We start from the raw sequence: 14,162 nt of genomic DNA on the forward strand, positions 1-14,162 counted from the left end.
AAAAACTATGAGCAATATTAAAATGATTCCATTATGACACATATGTAAGGAAGGGGAGTTCTTTAAAGGAGGTGCATATTTCACATAAGATGAAGAGTTGAAAATGTACAAGGTTTATTTGTAAATAAACACATATGTAAGGAAGGGGAGTTCTTTAAAGGAGGTGCATATTTCACATAAGATGAAGAGTTGAAAATGTACAAGGCTTATTAGTAAAAAAACTATGACACATATGTAAGGAAGAGGAGTTCTTTAAAGGAGGTGCATATTTCACATAAGATGAAGAGTTGAAAATGTACAAGGTTTATTAGTAAAAAAACTATGAGCAATACAATTTTGACACATATGTAAGGAAGGGGAATTCTTTAAAGGAGGTGCATATTTCACATGCTTGAATGAGTTTTAAACTCATAAAAATTAAGATATTTCATCTCTCCTCTCTCCTCATTCAAGTCTAGTTCCAAAAAGTTAGCTTAATTGACCTAAAAATGGTCAAAAAGTGACCAAAGTGACTTGGAAAATTCTAGAATCGGTTTGTTTGGTTAGGAGCTCAAATTTTCCTATAAATAGAAGCCTCCCCTTGTTGAAAAAAATATAGTCTCTTATGCTTTGTTACTCTACTCCACCTAAGCCAAAATATATAGTCTCTTATGCTTTGTTACTCTACTCCACCTAAGCCAAAATATATAGTCTCTTATGCTTTGTTACTCTACTCCACCTAAGCCAAAATAGATAGTCTCTTATGCTTTGTTACTCTACTCCACCTAAGCCAAAATATATAGTCTCTTATGCTTTGTTACTCTACTCTACCTAAGCCAAGAACTGTGAATTCTTTAATAATTCACTAGTTTTTGATACTTCTCTCTTTCTTCAATCCCCATTGGTGGCTCCATCAACATACTAAACCAATTGATTGGTTGGGGGCCTCTACCGTGAATAAAGAATCAAGCAAATCATAAGGTAAGTATATTGAATTTTGATCTTTTCTATAATTTCTCAATGATTCTCTCTTCTCAACCCCTCTCAAGCTTGAGAAGTTTAATTGGTATGGTTTTTTAAATGTTATTGAAGTTAATTGGTGAATAGTAGTGAAGAGTTACATAATTTAATAAATGCTATAGAAGTTAATTTCCATTTATATTTAAATTCTAATGGTTTTTATAATTTCTCTCTCTCACTCAAGAAATGGTCATACTTGTTGGCTATATATAGAATGTCTCTATATATATAGCCCTAGGATCTCCTCTATATATACTCATCTATTGTGTGTATTCCACACACCTTTGGGGATGCATATGACGTGTCTCTCTCTCTCTCTCTCAACATGGTATCAGAGCGTGGTTGCTTTTTCGCTATGAAAAGCATTCGTTTTCGGCTTCGCGCAACTTCGCGCAGCGCGCGCGCAGAAAAATCTGCAATTCTGCGAAACGTAAAATCGCCATAAATTTCTGCTCCGGACTCGGAATTCAGTGTTTTTGAAGTCGTTTTGGGGGTATATGGTGCGTTTCCGAGCTGTCTAGCATATTAGATTTATCAAATTCTACACCGATTGTAATCTGCAGCAGCAGACTGATAGCAATCTTTTGACCGTTGGCTATCAAAACTTCTGTCTCGACAAAAGAAGATAAGTGATTTAGTTTTCTCAATCTTTACAATGATTTATTGCTTGATTATGTGTATGTTATACATGAGAAATTTTTTAGAGAAGATCTCGTTATCCCTTATATGTATGATGTTCGTATTAGATAGAGATTTGTGAAACTAATAAAATATTTCATGAGCATCGATTTTCATGTATAGATTGCATCATACTTGTGAAAAAGAAAATATCGTTTGTTTCTCAATGACATAGAAAATAAAGGTTTCTAGGAGAAAGAAGATCTTTCATGAGTATATGTTTGCATGTATATATTTCTTCATACTTGTGAAAGAGAATATATTGTATGTTTTTCATGGTTGCAAGATCCCCTCAAGAAGTTTTAGGTGAATTCCCTTGAATCATTTCAACTTTGAAGATAGTTTATAGGTTGATACGACGGCTTCTACAGTGGTTTACTTCCTACGACGGCTCATGGCAGTTTTATCAAAACTAAGAGAAAATTCATATTTAGCGTTAAAAGATCTCTCGCATCATGCATAGAGTTTAGTCATCATCATGATGGTATTTGATATTGATGAGATGCATATTTCTTAGAGTTGTTTGTCCATGATAATCAACATATTTGATTCTTTCTTTCATGATGTAAGTAGAAGAAGATCGTATCTTATGCAACTCACATTGATCATGACTTATGCCATGGTCTAGTATATCTCTTATGCTACCATGATGTACTTCTACAATAATCTTGATCTTTTTGATTGCTTCATGAGCTAATATGTTGTGATCTTGTTTTAGTGCCTACAGGAATCGCATGATTAAGCTTGGATGTTCATAATGTATTTATTGACAATCCAAGGTATTATCACATGATGGTAATTATGCTCGATTGACTGATGTTATGTATATGAATTTTGTTCATCAATATCATGATGGTATTTGATATTGATGAGATGCATATTCCTTAGAGTTGTTTGTCCATGATAATCAACATATTTGATTCTTACTTTCATGATGTAAGTTACTAAGTAGAAGAAGATCTTTCGTATCTTATGCAACTCACATTGATCATGACTTATGCCATGGTCTGGTATAACTCTTATTCTACCATGATGTACTTCTACAATAATCTTGATCTTTTTGATTGCTTCATGAGCTAATATGTTGTGATCTTGTTTTAGTGCTACCTACAGGAATCACATGATTAAGCTTGGACGTTCATAATGTATTTATTGACAATCCAAGGTATTATCACATGATGGTAATTATGCCTTTCTTTTCGATCGACTGATGTTATGTATATGGATTTTGTTCATCCTGCCATGGTTTTATTTTGTGATGCTCATTATGATGATTTCTTTATATTCGTTGATGACGTTTCCATGGACTTTATCCATGATGTCATGGTTTTGGCTTGCTATCCTTTTGGTGTACGTCTGCTTGATATTACTTACATATCTGATGTTGGATCTTACTTTTTGAATGGTTACTCCTTCTCTAAATATCAATTCGTAGCCCTGTGCGTGTGAGCAAAAATCCCGCATACCAAACCAAAGGTGTGCATTAGTTTGTTTGAAATAGGTTGGTTCTAATTTGTGCCCATGAAATGCTTGTGGTAAATTCAATTATCCTGACTTCAGAATCGTTACAGTTACTTGCTCATGGTCATCTCAGTGATGATCTGATAGTTTTAACTCACGATTTAGGAATCGTTATAGTTACTTGCTCGTGGTCATCTCGGTGATGATCTAATTGTTTTATCTCATGACTTCAGAATCGTTACAGTTACTTGGTCATGGTCATCTTGGTGATGATTATCTCATGACTTCAGAATAGTTACAGTTACTTGGTCATGGTCATCTTGGTGATGATGATCTCATTATCCTTTTATCTCGGCGGTGATGTTGATCTCTCGTTTGATTGTTCTCATAAGAAAGTTGTGTATTTGTTCTTTCTATGGCTTCGAGGAAGTTTGTCTTGTGTGTAAAGAGGACTTTATTGATGCTTAGCATGCTGTTACTACTCGAGAGGCTTTGTAAGCATGCAACTATTTCTCGGGAGCCTTTGCAAGAAATAGTTAAAGGTGCCATGTGTTCTACCTTTGCTTGTTACATTACAACCAGCCTCACGGACTTGACAATTATTATTTTAAGCATGCAAGCCTTGGTGATTCTGACAGGTTTGGTGAGTTTGTAATTTTGGTGCCTTGGTATGATGCCATGGTGGTGATGGTTACACATTTTATTGATATACGTATATGTGTTCATTGCATTGATGTAATTCACTCACTACAATCCATGATGCCATGGTGTTGTTTCATGATGATGGTTACATGTTTCGTCAATGATGGTTGACTACGTTTCCATGGATTGTATCCATGATGCCATGGTGTTGTTCCATGATGATGGTTACATGTTTCGTAGATGATGATTGATTACGTTTCCATGGATTGTATCCATGATGCCATGGTGTTGTTCCATGATGATGGTTATATGTTTCGTTGATGTTGGTCATTCCAAGCTATATGTTTTGTTGATGTTGGTCATTCCAAGCTACATGTTTCGTTGATGTTGGTCATTCCAAGCTACATGTTTCGTTGATGTTGGTTCACTTGGCTAATCTATATTGGTTGATTGTGTTTCCATGGATTTTATCCATGATGCCATGGTGTTGTTTCATGATGATGGTTACATGTTTCGTGAATGATGGTTGACTACATTTCCATGGATTGTATCCATGACGCCATGGTGTTTGGATGCACCATGCCTTGGCTTTGGCTCATCAGATTGACTAGGTTTATTTAAGTCTATCAATGTCTTTTGTGGTTGACAATGCAACCATGCAGGTTTAAATGGCTATAATGGTGGTCAAGTCTTGGAATTCAATCTATGGCAACTAACAAGAAATTCCGTCGAGCATATTTTCCGAGAGGTTTGATTTCTCGTCCCGTCAGCTTATGAGGTTTATGTTCACGTCATGTCATCCTGACTACATGATAGAGGTTTGATTTCTTGTCCCGTCATCTTACGAGGTTGGTTTACGTTCACGTCATGTCATCCCCTGACTACATGTCAGAGGTTTGATTTCTCTTCCTGTCAGAGGTTTGATTTCTCGTCCTATCAGCTTATGAGCTTTATGTTCACATCATGTCATCCTGGATACATGCTGCTTGTGGATGTCAAAGGTTTGATTTCTTGTTCCGTCATCTTATGGGGTTTACTATCCTGATTGTGAATGTCACACGTTTGATTTCTCGGCCTATCATCTTATGAGGTTTACTTTCAAGTATGTCATGTCAAAGGTTTGCTTTTTCATCCTGTCAGAGGTGTCTACATCCTAATTATTGTTTCATGTCAGAGGTTCGCTTTTTCATCATGTCTGGTTATCCTACCTATGGATGTAAGAGGTTTGATTTCTCGTCTTGTCATCTTATGAGGTTTACTTTCATATCATGTCATCTTGGAGGTTTGATCCGTTATAGTTGTCTCATTATCTTGACTCATAATATTGGAGGTTTGATCTTATGTCATAGATTTTTCCCATGGCAAAGATATGATTCTAGCTTTCCATGATATCCTTACTAACTAGAATGAGTGTCATTTTCTATTTTAGTGACAGGTCAATCTTCCAAGTCAACTTCTCCAAGTAACCAGATTCCCTTACCAAATCTAGTTCATTTGCCATTGATTGGATGATCTTCCACAAGTTGACATTGCCATGCATGTCCTTGCGGATGGACTATATTCCTAAGCAACCATATAATAGATACCTTTATGTTTATTTCTTTATGTACATCTTTTCGTGTACATCTCATATTTCTATAACAAAATTATGGTTTTCCATTTGTTATGGAGACTTCTTCCATATTACAGGGTTTATGGATCAGGGTTGTATTTGGATATTGCTGAGCTTCAATATAGAGAAGAGACTACAAAAATATTATTTGGCATCGTCACCCCACGAAGATAGACTCGCACCCAACCTACATGAATGGATCAAGACAACATGAAAATGGATGACCTTCAAAGCCTTCGTTTGGCTATTGTACACATAAGAGTGACGAAGTATATATGGGAGTGATGTAGCTCCTTCATGGCTATTGTATATATGGGAGTGATGTAGCTCCTTCATGGATATTGTATATATGGGAGTGATGTAGCTCCTTCGCAGCCTTCATGGCTATTGTATATATGGGAGTGATGTAGCTCCTTTGAATAATACTTTGTAACTATAAAATAATTTAATATAGCGGTAGGTGTATATAGAGCTGTGGGTTTTTCCCTTGAGCCCCCAAGGGTTTTTTCATCCACAGTTAGAGACCCTTCTTTGAGCGGGGGTGTTGGCTATATATAGAATGTCTCTATATATATAGCCCTAGGATCTCCTCTATATATACTCATCTATTGTGTGTATTCCACACACCTTTGGGGATGCATATGACGTGTCTCTCTCTCTCTCTCTCAACAATACTCATGACCCATTCTCAATCCAAATGAAGCTTTTCATAAAGCTTTTTCTTAATCCAAGATTAAGCTATGCTTGAGGCCAAATTAATGGCTTTTGCTATGCTTTTAGTTTATGCACATTGATGATTCAATCCATTATGGATTGATGACCCAATTAGAGACCATTCTAATTATTTCCTTAATGATAAGCTTTATCCCTTAGAAAAAAATTGAGATTTATCAGTCATAATAGCGGAACTATGGCAAAATTTTTATAGAAATTACGCATAAAATAAATTCATTCAAAGCATAAAAAGAGGACTTCCTACCATATCCTAGGAATTATCATCCTAGATTAATTAAAAGAATATTATTATGCATGGAGATATGGATGTTTGCATGTAGATGTAGAGGTATGGATGTGAGTGTGAATGTGGAGGTGGATGTATGCATGTAGATGTAGATGTATAGATGTAGATGTGGATGTGGAGGTGGGTGGATGCATGTAGATGTAGATGTATAGGTGTAGGTGAGAATGGAGATGTGGATGTATACATGTAGATGTAGATGTATAGATGTAGATGTGAATAGAGATGTGGATGTATACATGTAGATGTAGATGTATAGATGTAGATGTGGATGTGGAGGTGGGTGGATGCATGAAGATGTAGATGTATAGATGTAGATGAGAATGGAGATGTGGATGTATATAGGTAGATGTAGATGTATAGATGTAGATGTGAATAGAGATGTGGATGTATACATGTAGATGTAGATGTATAGATGTAGATGGGAATGGAGATGTGGATGTATACATGTAGATGTAGATGTATAGATGTAGATGTGAATGGAGATGTGGATGTATGCATGTAGATGTAGGTGTATAGACGTAGATGTGGATGTAGAGGTGGATGTATGCATGTAGATGTAGATGTATAGATGTGGATGTGAATGTGGAGTGGATGTATGCATGTAGATGTAGATGTATGGAGGTGAATGTGAATGTGGATGTGGATGTATGCGTAGGGATGTAGATGTATGCATGTAGATGTGAATGTACGCATATAGTTGTGGATGTATGGATGTGAATATACGATTGAGATGTGAGGGAATCTGAAGTGATGAGATGGAAATGATGTGATGGGATGAGTATACATATAAATGGAATATGGAATAAGTAATGTAGATTGAGGAGGGATAATGTGGAAAAATGAAAGTTAAAATAGAAATTGTATTGTAAACTGTTTGTAAATGCTGTTTGTAAATGATTGTTTTATGTCAAGAATGCTGGGGGGAGCATTTTGACCGTCTTGTGATTAAGGTCGTGATGAGAAAGTTGCAACTGCTGACGGGGAGTCAATGAAGGACGTCTCGCGTAGCAAGGTCGGCCGAGGTCTTGACCAGCCTCGGTGCGATTAAAATGGTGAGCTTCCGGTACGGTGGATGAGGGGCCAAGGAAGCGGCCTATGCGTGAAGCGCTAGGTTACCTGCGAAGGATCCTAGAGGGTGCTGACCATACGGTGCTCGGGCTCTGGGTCGCCTAGGATACCCACGCGTGCGTCGAGGAAGATATTGGAACAGAGTTGGAGTTGTTTTCTGAAATCGAGCATGGATCTGGTTGATTGACCTTGCTGGTCTTCAATGGATGAGTCCATGGCTCCTTATATGGATCTGTTGGTTGATCTTGCTGATCTTCAATGAGAATCCATCTTGTTAAGTGATTATATTGCCAAGTATTATGGGCTAGGAACTATCGAAACGGCTCCTGAGCGTTCTAGTTGCCAATGATGCCATAGATACTCTGATGAAGGAATGATGGGAAATTAAGAATCAGTTGGATAAATTGGAAGATGGTGATCAATGATACTATGGTTTTATTAAAGGATTGTTTTAAACTGGTTGAATCTGGTTGAAAAAGGGCAATTTCATATTGGGTGTGTGAGTGGTGTGACTAGTTTTATTTTGCATGAACATCCGGCTAGGGGGCCTTGGAACTCTTTTCCTTGGTACCCGGGACAAAACCTAACCAAATTTTTAATTGGATCACATCACTACAGTGGTTGGGCGGTTGGCTAACCCATGGGATTGGATGGGGTTAGGCTGGACTGATGGATCCGTAAATCGAGACTCAAACTTTTGTTTTTACGATAGAAAAAAAAAATAAATCCCGGACAGAAACTGTTCTATGGATAGGAATCAACGGCTGTGCCTCTTGAATGGGGAAAAAAGCGTTGATCCCAATGATCCAAGTGCAAGTTTCTTCCTTGAACTGACTAAGTATCTTATAGATGTAATCGGATCATCTCGATCAGAAATGATCTTGACTACGTTAGAGTAAAAAGTTATCCTGGTGGAATCGCCCGTGCTTTTCGGTAAAGGAAGTTTTTCCGGGTTCGGTTTTGGAACAACCGACGGATTAGTCTCTTATCCGGATATCCGTGGGCGAGGCCCCGAGTGTGGGACCCCTGTCCCGCGCGAGAAGCGCTACTTCCGCTGCCAGTACCCGAATCCGTTGCTCGGTGGGAACAGGGATCTTACACGCAGCCTGGACCTTTCCAGGGAGAAGGGGAAAACTTGGGCGAGGCTGTGGAGAAGTGGATCAAATCAATGGAAAAATACTTTTATGTCACCGAGTACAATGAGAAGAGCAAAATGGCTCTTGCAAGGCTAAAGATAGTGGAGTCAGCTAGAGTGGCATGGAGAAACCACTGCGAGACAAAACGTCTTGACCGAAATACCCAAACCTGGATTGATCTTAAAATTTACCTAAGGACGAGGTTCTGTCCTCTCGGCTTTTTAGAAACAAAGATGAACGAATTCTTAGAGTTAATCCAGGGGAGTAGAACTATTGAAGCATATCACCAAGCATTCGCCCTCCTCCTCAAATACTCGCCTCCATTGGATGAAGAGCTGATGGCCAGGTTCATTCGGGGACTGAACGAACCTTTGTTGAATATCTTGGTGAAGAATGCTAAGCCGATTTCCATGGCCAAAGCAGTTCAGATGGCGACGAAGGATGTAAGATTCCTCTCCAACCTCTAAAGATGTCCAGCATCTTCCCGTGTAATCAAATCCCTCTTCAGAAATATAAAAGATCTTATTTCTAACTGTTTTAGCCTAGAGAGAGAAAATATTCTAGAGAGAGAATATTCAGATTTTGAATATTTTTAGATAGAAAAATATCTCATCTTATTAAAATAAGTTCCCTTGTAACAAAAATTCAAAAAGAACTTTCCAATGTGTAATTGGAATCAATTGGAATTGGGTATAAAGGACCTTAGCCTAAGGGTCTAGAATTTTTAGAAATATGGATTATGGTCCAATTAAGGTTCCTATGGGCCAATAGGATCAATCCATGTGTGGGGAGGAGATAAATCCAATTTGTAAAAGAAGATACCCAAAAATGAGTAAATACTCACATAAGATGAAGAGTTGAATAAGGACAAGGCTAATAGTTAAAAAAGGGGAGATATTTAGAAGTAAATACTCACATAAGATGAAGAGTTGAATAAGGACAAGGCTAAAAGTTAAAAAAGGGGAGATATTTAGTAGTAAATACTCACATAAGATGAAGAGTTGAATAAGGACAAGACTAATAGTTAAAAAAGGGAGATATTTAGAAGTAATGATGCATTTTTGACACCTCTGCGCATGGGGAATTCCCCCTCATGAAGAGGCCCCTATTTTGAAAAGATGCAGGGGGGAAGAGAGCTTGAGCTCTTGCAAGCACACACACACACTCACAAAACCCTAATAGAGAACACACAAGGTGAGAGGCTGAAAATCTTCTTCTTCTCTACTCAACACTCAACACACCATATACAAGAATAAGAGTACACATAATATGAAAGGTACTCAACCAATACATACACGGGTTCTCTATAGTGCGAACCCGACTAAATGAGCTGGCGCTATAACTATGCTAGTCTCTAGAATGGCTGTCACACAGCCTGTCATCCCACTGGCCGCATATCACCCAAGATCTCACCAACCATGCCAGTGGTGTAAGTGTGGGGCCTATCCCCACGCGGGTCATCAGTGTCCACCGCCTCACTAAACGAGCTCGATATCTCAACACTCCCCCTCGAGCTCAACTCCATCTCATGTACACCAAGCGAAGCTCTGAATCTGCGGAGCTTCTCTATACCCAATGCTTTGGTGAAGATGTCAGCTACTTGATCCTCTGTGCTGACATAAACAAGGTCAAGGTCTCCTGCTAAGACCTTCTCTCTGACGAAGTGGTAGTGAACCTCTATGTGCTTCGTACGAGCATGAAAGATTGGGTTCCTGGCCAACTGTATACTGCTAATGTTGTCACAGAAAAAGACAACTTGTCTATCCACTGATAGACCCAAATCTGCAAGTATCTTTCTCAACCAAGCTACCTCACATGCTGCCATAGCAGCTCCTCTGTACTCGGCCTCTGTACTGGATAGAGCAACCGTAGGTTGCTTCTTGCTGCTCCAAGTCACAGCAGCACTCCCCAAAGAAAACATGAATCCACTAGTAGATCTTCTATCTGAGATACTACCAGCCCAATCAGCATCTGTGTACCCATGTACACATATCTCTGTCCCAGTCTCATAGAATAGTCCACAATGCAAAGTAGACCTTACATACCTCAGTATGCATCTCACTGCATCCAAATGCGGTTTTCGTGGAACCTACATAAACTGACTCACCAACCCAACAACATAGCTCAAATCTGGTCTGGTGATCGTCATGTAGATCAAACTTCCTACTATGCGCCTGTACATAGTAGGATCCTCCAAGATCTCTCCTAAATCTGCACTTAACTTGCCATTCTGATCCAATGGCACAGAAATAGTCTTACAGCCTGTCATACCATACTTGGACAACATGTCCAAGCCATACTGTCTCTGCAGTAATCCAATACCATGTGGTGACCTAATCACCTCAATGCCCAAGAAATATCTGAGCTCCCCCAGATCCTTCATCTCAAACTTTTGTCTAAGCAAGATCTTTACATCAAAGATCTCTGCATCATGGTCCCTCGTAATGATCAAGTCATCTACATAGATGACAACAAGCACAACCCCTCTATCACCATGTCTCACATAGAATGAGAAATCTGCATTGGGTACATGAAAGCCAATAGTGACAAGATATTTAGAAATCTTGTTAGACCATGCTCTTGGTGCTTGCTTTAAGCCATACAAGGCTTTCTTCAACCTGCAAATATGCTCGGGGTGACCCACATCCTCATAACCAGGTGGCTGCAACATATACACCTCTTCTTGCAAATCCCTATGCAAGAATGCATTCTTTACATCCATCTGATGTAAAGACCATTGCTTTGATGCAGCCACTGCTATCACAACTCTCACCGTTGCCATCTTAGCAATGGGGCTGAAAGTTTCCTCATAATCAATCCCATATGTCTGCGCATATCCTTTGGCTACCAATCTAGCCTTGTACCTGTTTATGCTTCCATCACTGTTATGTTTAACTTTGTACACCCACTTGCATCCAATGGCTTTCTTGCCTTCAGGCAATTGCACTAAATCCCAGGTTTCATTTCCATATAGTGCATACATCTCTTTATCCATAGCTTTCTCCCAACACACATTTCCAACAGCCTCATCAATGCATGTGGGCTCTACAACCTGCACAACCTTTGCCATATACGCATAGTGATATGCCACATAACCATCATATGTAAATCTCTGCACAGGGTTCTTCACTCTCCCTGATCTTCGCAGCCTTTCATTCATGGCTTCCATAGACTTCTTTACACTAGGTGTTCTCATAGCTGGGATCCCAAGCTCATCAAGGCTCATATCTGAGCCACTAGACTCTCCATCAACATGAGAATGCCCTACAGAAATGTCAGGCATACCAAGGGGCTCAACCAATTTCTCTTTTCCTTTACGTGATGTACTAATCACATTTGCAGGACTGGTATTATGACGCAGCCTATCACTCCATGGTCTATCAATAGACCCACTAGATGAGGACTCTCCTAGTCCACTCAAAGACTGTGATTGCTGACCTGCATTCTGTGCAACCACACTTCCACTCACATCAGCCCCAACAGCTTCTTTTTCAGCAGCATACCAGCTGCTCATCTCATCAAAGGCAACATCCCTGCTTACCCTCAACTCACGTGTAGCAGGGTTATAACACCTGTATCCCTTTTGCTCAAGGGAATATCCAATAAACACACATTTTTTAGCTTTCGGATCCAGCTTAGTTCTCAGCTCATCTGGCACATGCACATATGCAATGCATCCAAAAACTTTCAGATGAGACAAATATGGTTTTTTGCCAGTAAACCTCTCCTCTGGAGTTACATCATGTATGGCTGCAGTTGGAGTCCTGTGCATGATGTATACTGCTGTAGAAATAGCCTCAGCCCAATAGCTATGCGGCATATTTTTCTCTTCCATCAATGTTCGTGCAATCTCAGCAATGTGCCTGTTTTTTCGCTCAGCAACTCCATTTTGCTGCGGAGTGTCTGCATGTGAACTGTCTCCGAATACCCTTCTTCTTAAAAAATTCAGAAAACTCATTGGAGAAGTACTCTCCCCCTCCATCTGACCTTAGGCACTTTACATATTTCCCTATTTGCTTTTCAACCAAAACTCTGAAATTCTGAAAGTGAGTGAACACCTCACTCTTCTCCTTCATGAAATATACCCACACTTTCCTTGTGTGGTCATCAATGAAAGTCACATAATACCTGCAGCCTCCCATAGATATGGTCTTCGTAGGACCCCATACATCTGAATGTACAACATCTAGTGCATTTCTGCTCACATATCTGTTACGTGGAAACACATGCTTTGTTTGCTTCCCAAATTGACATGCTTCACATATTTTCTACATACCTTCCACTTTAAATTTTGGCAGCCCTGTCACAATTCCTTTTGTCTGCATAGACTTCAATCTCTGCACATTTACATGTCCAATCCTTTTATGCCAAATGTCTATGTCTGCAACAATTCCTGAACCATTTGCAAACATCGCAGCACTCATTTCAGGCATGTCTACATTCAACGTAAACATTCTGCCCACTCTGTTGCCTTTTGTAACCAACCTGCACTTGTCTTTGAAATCTTTAACATAACAACCATCAGGGTTAAACGGAACCTGCAAACCCTGCTCAATCATCTGGCCAACTGAAACCAGATTCTTTGTTATGTTCGGTACATGAAGTACATCTGCAAGGTACTTCACTTTGCCATCCTGCATAGACAATGGCACATCTCCAACGTGGGCAATTGGATGAGCAGTGTCATGTCCTGTTTCCACAAAACCTGGTCTTTTCGGGTTTTTCATCTCCTTGAACCACTCCCCATGACTCGTCATGTGGTTCGAAGCGCTTGAATCCACATACCATACATTATCTTTTTGTGCTACATCAACATTTTCAGACATGGCATTCACGACATGCTGCATAACAAACAACTTTTCATTATCCTCATTATTTCTGCTTGAGGATGCATAGTTGTTTTGCTGCACTTTCCCATTTTGCATGTCAGCCTGCTTCTTATAACATTCTGCCTGCATATGTCCAGGCTTACCATAATAATAGCATTCACGTGCATCATTATATTGCCTTTGCCAATTTCCACGGCCTCTTTGACTTCCCCTGCCTCTGAATTTACCTCTTCCACCTGCGTGTTGTTGTTGTTGTTGATTCTGGGACTGTTGTTGTTGCTGCTGCTGCTGGCCATAATTCTGATTACCTGTTCAGCCACCTCCTTGACCGCGTCCATGGCCTCCTCTACCTCGTCCTCTTCCTGAACTCGTGTAGAAGGCCTGTTGCTCTGAACTGTTTTTGCTTTGTGAAGACTGTTGGTCTTCACCCAAGCTCTTCTCTTCGATAATCAGCATAGACACCAAATCTGTAAAGTTGGGAATGTTTTCTCGAGTCTGAATGGACATCTTGAATGCCTTGTATTGTGGCCTGAGACCATGTAGACAGAATTCCACCTTGTCATCATCATCTACTGACACACCAATAGATGCAAGGGATTCCACAATACCCTTTATCTTCAGCGCATAGTCATTCACAGACATGCTCTTTTTCTCCACAATATGAAGTTCATTCTTCAACTGTATCTTACATGCCTTGGTATTTGTTTCATAGAGCT

Source organism: Cibotium barometz, chromosome 45 (genome assembly GCF_041138505.1).
Source record: "Cibotium barometz isolate CiBa-2024 chromosome 45, ASM4113850v1, whole genome shotgun sequence".
In the NCBI taxonomy this organism is placed as follows: Eukaryota; Viridiplantae; Streptophyta; class Polypodiopsida; order Cyatheales; family Cibotiaceae; genus Cibotium; species Cibotium barometz.